A 6,849-nucleotide genomic window follows, 5' to 3' on the forward strand; every position below is an offset into this window, starting at 1 on the left:
AGCGGGATCATTTTCCTAAACAACCGCTGAATTGCAGGGCGCAAAATATTACTAAAAATATTTATAATCATGCAATCACAAGTGAAATATACCAAAACACAGCCTAGCTTGTTGTTAATCCACCTATCGTGTCAGATTTTGAAAATATGCTTTGCAGCGAAAGCAATCCAAGCTTTTGTGAGTGTATGCTAGAACAGCTAGCCCCAAATTAGCATGGTCACGAAAGTCAGAAAAGCAATAAAATTAATCGCTTACCTTTGATAATCTTCGGATGTTTGCACTCACGAGACTCCCAGTTACACAATAAATGTTCTTTTTGTTCGATAAATATTACTTTTATAACAAAAAAAACGCCATTTGGGTTGCGCATTATGTTCAGAAAACTACAGCCTCGTTCCGGTCCTGAAAGGCAGAAGAAAATTCCCAAACGTATCAGATTCAAAAATATTACAAAAAATATTTATAATCATGCAATCACAAGTGAAATATACCAAAACACAGTTTAGCTTGTTGTTAATCCACCTATTGTGTCAGATTTTGAAAATATGCTTTGCAGCGAAAGCAATCCAAGCTTTTGTGAGTGTATCAATCAATGCTAGAACAGCTAGCCCCAAATTAGCATTGTCACGAAAGTCAGAAAAGCAATAAAATTAATCGCTTACCTTTGATAATCTTCGGATGTTTGCACTCACGAGACTCCCAGTTACACAATAAATGTTCTTTTTGTTCGATAAATATTACTTTTATAACAAAAAAAACGCCATTTGGGTTGCGCATTATGTTCAGAAAACTACAGCCTCGTTCCGGTCCTGAAAGGCAGAAGAAAATTCCCAAACGTATCAGATTCAAAAATATTACAAAAAATATTTATAATCATGCAATCACAAGTGAAATATACCAAAACACAGTTTAGCTTGTTGTTAATCCACCTATTGTGTCAGATTTTGAAAATATGCTTTGCAGCGAAAGCAATCCAAGCTTTTGTGAGTGTATCAATCAATGCTAGAACAGCTAGCCCCAAATTAGCATTGTCACGAAAGTCAGAAAAGCAATAAAATTAATCGCTTACCTTTGATAATCTTCGGATGTTTGCACTCACAAGACTCCCAGTTACACAATAAATGTTATTTTTGTTCGATAAATATTACTTTTATAACAAAAAAACGCCATTTGGGTTGAGCGTTATGTTCAGAAAACTAAAGCCTCGTTCCGTTCGACGAAAATTCCAAAAAGTGTCCGTAATGTTCGTAGAAACATGTCAAATGTTTTTTATAATCAATCCTCAGGTTGTTTTTAACAAACATAATCGATAATATTTCAACCGGACCGTAACCTATTCAATAAAAGAGAGAAAGAAAATGGAGAGCTACCCCTCTCTCGCGCAGGAACTAATCAAAGGACACCTGACTAGTTTTGAAAAATCTCGCTCATTTTTCAAAATAAAAGCCTGAAACTATGTCTAAAGCCTGGTCACAGCCTGAGGAAGCCATTAGAAACGGAATCTGGTTGATACCCCTTTAAATGGAAGAAAGACGGGCAAGGAAACACAGATAAAAAAGAAATCACTTCCGGGTTAGATTTCCTCATGTTTTCGCCTGCAGAATCAGTTTTGTTATACTGACAGACAATATTTTGACCGTTTTGGAAACTTTGGAGTGTTTTCTATCCTAATCTGTAAATTATATGCATATTCTACGATCTGAACCTGAGAAATAGACCGTTTACCTTGGGAACGTTATTTAAAAAATAAAATAAAATCTGACCCCTAGTGTCAAGAAGTTAAACACTCCCCTCAGCTCCCAGCTGTGCACTGGACACCATATGTGAATTGATTGCCCCCCATCTATCTTCAGAGTTCGTTCTGTTAGGTGACCTAAACTGGGATATGCTTAACACCCCGGCAGTCCTACAATCTAAGCTAGATGCCCTCAATCTCAAACAAATTATAAAGGAACCCACCAGGTACAACCCTAAATCTGTAAACATGGGCACCCTCATAGATATTATCCTAACCAACTTGCCCTCCAAATACACCTCTGCTGTTTTCAATCAGGATCTCAGCGATCACTGTCTCATTGCCTGCATCCGCTATGGGTCCACGGTCAAACGACCACCCATCATCACTGTCAAACCCTCCCTAAAACACTTCTGCAAGCAGGCTTTTCTAATCGACCTGGCCTGGGTATCCTGGAAGGATATTGACCTCCTCCCATCAGTCGAGGATGCCTGGTCGTTCTTTAAAAGTAATTTCCTCACCATCTTAAATAAGCATGCCCCTTTCAAAAAATGTAGAACTAAGAACAGATATAGCCCTTGGTTCACTCCAGACCTGACAGTCCTCGACCAGCACTAAAACATCCTGTGGCGGAATGCACTGGCATCGAATATTTGTGAATAGTTGCGATATGCAACTTTTCAGGGAAGTCAGGAACCAATACATGCAGTCAGTCAGGAAAGCAAAGGCTAGCTTTTTCAAACAGAAATTTGCATCCTGTAGCTCTAACTCCAAAAAGGTTTGGGCCACTGTAAAGACCATGGAGAATAAGAGCACCTCCTCCCAGCTGCCCACTGCACTGAGGCTAGGTAACACTGTCACCACCGATAAATCCACGATAATCGAGAATTTCAATAAGCATTTCTCTACGGCTGGCCATGCTTTCCTCCTGGCTACACCAACCCCGGCCAACAGCTCCGCTCCCCCCGCAGCTACTTGCCCAAGCCTCCCCAGCTTCCCCTTCACCCAAATCCAGATAGCAGCTGTTCTGAAAGAGCTGCAAAACCTGGACCCGTACAAATCAACTGGGCTAGACAATCTGGACCCTCTCTCTCTTTCTAAAATCATCCGCCACCATTGTTGCAACCCCTATTACCAGTCTGTTCAACCTCTTTTTCGTATCGTCCGAGATCCCTAAGGATTGGAAAGCTGCCGCGGTCATCCCTCTTCAAAGGGGGTGACACTCTAGACCCAAACTGTTATAGACCTATATCCATCCTGCCCTGCCTTTCTAAAGTCTTCGAAAGCCAAGTTAATAAACAGATCACTGACCATTTCGAATCCCACCGTACCTTCTCCGCTGTGCAATCCGGTTTTCGAGCTGGTCACGGGTGCACCTCAGCCACGCTCAAGGTACTAAACGATATCATAACCGCCATCAATAAAAGACAGTACTGTGCAGCCATCTTCATCGACCTGGCCAAGGCCTTCGACTCTGTCAATCACCGTATTCTTATCGGCAGACTCAACAGCCTGGGTTTCTCAAATGACTGCCTCGCCTGGTTCACCAACTACTTCTCAAACAGAGTTCAGTGTGTCAAATCGGAGGGCCTGTTGTCCGGACCTCTATGGGGGTACCACAGGGTTCAATTCTCGGGCCGACTCTTTTCTCTGTATATATCAACGATGTCGCTCTTGCTGCGGGTGATTCCCTGATCCACCTCTACGCAGATGACACCATTCTGTATACATCTGGCCCTTCTTTGGACACTGCGTTAACTAACCTCCAAACGAGCTTCAATGCCATACAACATTCCTTTCGTGGCCTCCAACTGCTCTTAAACGCTAGTAAAACCAAATGCATGCTTTTCAACCGTTCGCTGCCTGCACCCGCCACCCGACTAGCATCACTACTCTGGACGGTTCTTACTTACAATATGTGGACAACTACAAATACCTAGGTGTCTGGCTAGACTGTAAACTCTCCTTCCAGACTCATATTAAACATCTCCAATCCAAAATGAAATCTAGAATCGGCTTCCTATTTCGCAACAAAGCCTCCTTCACTCACGCTGCCAAACATACCCTCGTAAAACTGACTATCCTACCGATCCTCGACTTTGGCGACGTCATTTACAAAATAGCTTCCAATACTCTACTCAGCAAACTGGATGCAGTCTATCACAGTGCCATCCGTTCTGTCACCAAAGCCCCTCATACCACCCACCACTGCGACCTGTATGCTCTAGTCGGCTGGCCCTTGCTACATATTTGTCGCCAGACCCACTGGCTCCAGGTCATCTATATGTCTATGCTAGGTAAAGCTCCACCTTATCTCAGCTCACTGGTCACGATAACAACACCCACCCGTAGCACGCGCTCCAGCAGGTACATCTTACTGGTCATCCCCAAAGCCAACACTTCCTTTGGCCGCCTGTCCTTACAGTTCTCTGCTGCCAATGACTGGAACGAAATGCAAAAATCGCTGAAGCTGGAGACTTATATTTCCCTCATTAACTTTAAACATTAGCTATCTGAGCAGCTAACAGATCGCTGCAGCGGTACATAGCCCATCTGTAAATAGCCCACCCAATCTACCTACCTCATCCCCATATTGTTTTTATTTACTTTTCTGCTCTTTTGCACACCAGTATTTCTACTTGCACATCACCATCTGCTCATCTATCACCCCAGTGTTAATTTGCTAAATTGTAATTACTTCGCTACTATGGCCTATTTAATGCCTTACCTCCTCACGCCATTTGCACACACTGTATATAGACTTTCTTTTTTTTCTAATGTGTTATTGACTGTATGCTTGTTTATTCCACGTGTAACTCTGTGTTGTTTGTGTCGCACTGCTTTGCTTTATCTTGGCCAGGTCGCAGTTGTAAATGAGAACTTGTTCTCAACTAGCTTACCTGGTTAAATAAAGGTGAAATACATTCCTTTTTAAAGACCCCGGTGGCTTAACAACAAAAACATTCACCTCTTCCACACTGACTTTACGGAATTCAAAAGTACAATTCTTGTCTTTCATAGTTTGGTCCGATATACTTGGATGTGTAGTGTCAGCGTTTGTTGCTGGCATGTCATTCCTAAGTTGACTTATCTTGCCAATGAAAAAGTCAATAAAGTAGTTTGCAATATCAGTGGGCTTTGTGATGAATGAGCAATCTGATTCAATGAATGAAGGAGCTTTTTTCCCCAAAATGTCATTTAAGTTGCCCCAAAGCTTTTTACTATCATTCTTTATATAATTTATCTTTGTTTCATAGTGTAGTTTCATTTTCTTTAGTTTAGTCACATGACTTCTTAATTTGCAGTATGTTTGCCAATCAGTTGGGCTGCCAGACTTAATTGCCATACCTTTTGCCTCATCCCTCTCAACCATACCATTTTTCAATTCCTCATCAATCCAAGGGGATTTAACAGTTTTTACAGTCATTTTCTTAATGGGTGCGTGCTTATTAGTAACTAGAATAAGTAGTTTCATAAATGTGTCAAGTGCAGCATCTGGTTGCTCCTCATTACAGACCACAGACCAGCAAATATTCTTTACATCATCAACATATGAATCACTACAAAACTTCTTGTATGACTTCTTGTATACACTGGATATGGCTATTATATTGTGATCACTACATCCTATGGATTTGGATCCTGCTTTAAAGCAAATATCTGCAGGGTTAGTAAAAATGTGATCAATACATGTTGAAGATTTAATTCCTGTGCTGTTTTTAACTACCCTGGTAGGTTGACTGACAACCTGATCCAGGTTGCAGGCACTGGTTACAGTTTGAAGTATTTTCTTGAGTGGGAAGCTTGATGATAGCCAGTCAATATTTAAATCACCCAGAAAATATACTTCTCTGTTGATATCACACACATTATCAAGCATTTCACACATATTATCCAGATACTGGCTGTTAGCACTTGGTGGTCTATAGCAGCTTCCCACCAGAATAAGCTTTAGGTGAGGCAGATGAACCTGTAGCCATATTACTTCAACAGTATTTAACATTAGATAATCTCTAAGCTTCACAGGAATGTGGTTCTGAACATACAGTTGAAGTCGGAAATTTACATACACCTAAGCCAAATACATTTAAACTCAGCTTTTCACAATTCCCGACATTTAATCCTAGTAAACATTCCCTGTCTTAGGTCAGTTAGGATCACCACTTTATTTTAAGAATGTGAAATGTCAGAATAATAGTTGAGAGAATGATTTATTTTAGCTTTTATTTATTTCATCACATTCCCAGTGGGTCAGAAGTTTACATACACTCAATTAGTATTTGGTAGCATTGCCTTCAAATTGTTTAACCTGTTTGGGCTGCAGGGGCAGTATTGAGTAGCCGGATAAAAGGTGCCCATTTCAAACGGCCTCGTACTCAATTCTTGCTCGTACAATATGCATATTATTATTACTATTGGATAGAAAACACTCTCTAGTTTCTAAAACCGTTTGAATTATATCTGTGAGTAAAGCAGAACTCATTTTGCAGCAAACTTCCTGACAGGAAGTGGAAAATCTGAAATCGATGCTCTGTTCCAGGGCCTGCCTATTAATGTCCTTGATATTTATTAGTATAGATGCACTTCATACGTCTTCCACTAGATGTCGACAGGCAGTGAGAGAAGAAATGGAGTGTGTAACTTGATCTGGGGTCGAATAAAAGCTCTCGGCATGACGTGTCACCAGTTTCCTGTTTTCTGGAGAGCGCGTGAAGGGACCTGGATTTGCCTTCTGATAAGCTGTCGTTATGGACGACTAATATCTCCGGCTTTGATTTTATTTGATACATGTGACAATATCATCGTAAAGTATGTTTTTTCAATATAGTTTTATTAGATTATTGAAATTTATTCGGGACGTTAGGCGTGTTGCGTTGTGTGCCTTTGTTCAGGAAGGATAGCTTAGCGCCACTTTGCTAGCTTTCTGTGCTAATTGACTGGAGAAGAGGACATTCTAAATCCAAACAACGATTGTTCCCGACAAAGGACCCCTTGTACAACATTCTGATGAAAGATCATCAAAAGTAGGACCCATTTTATGATGCTATTTCATATATCTGTCGAACATGTGAAATAGTCGTTTGCGCCCAGATTTTGGGTACTCTCTCGCTATA

Source organism: Salvelinus namaycush, chromosome 20, assembly GCF_016432855.1.
Source record: "Salvelinus namaycush isolate Seneca chromosome 20, SaNama_1.0, whole genome shotgun sequence".
Taxonomy (NCBI): domain Eukaryota; kingdom Metazoa; phylum Chordata; class Actinopteri; order Salmoniformes; family Salmonidae; genus Salvelinus; species Salvelinus namaycush.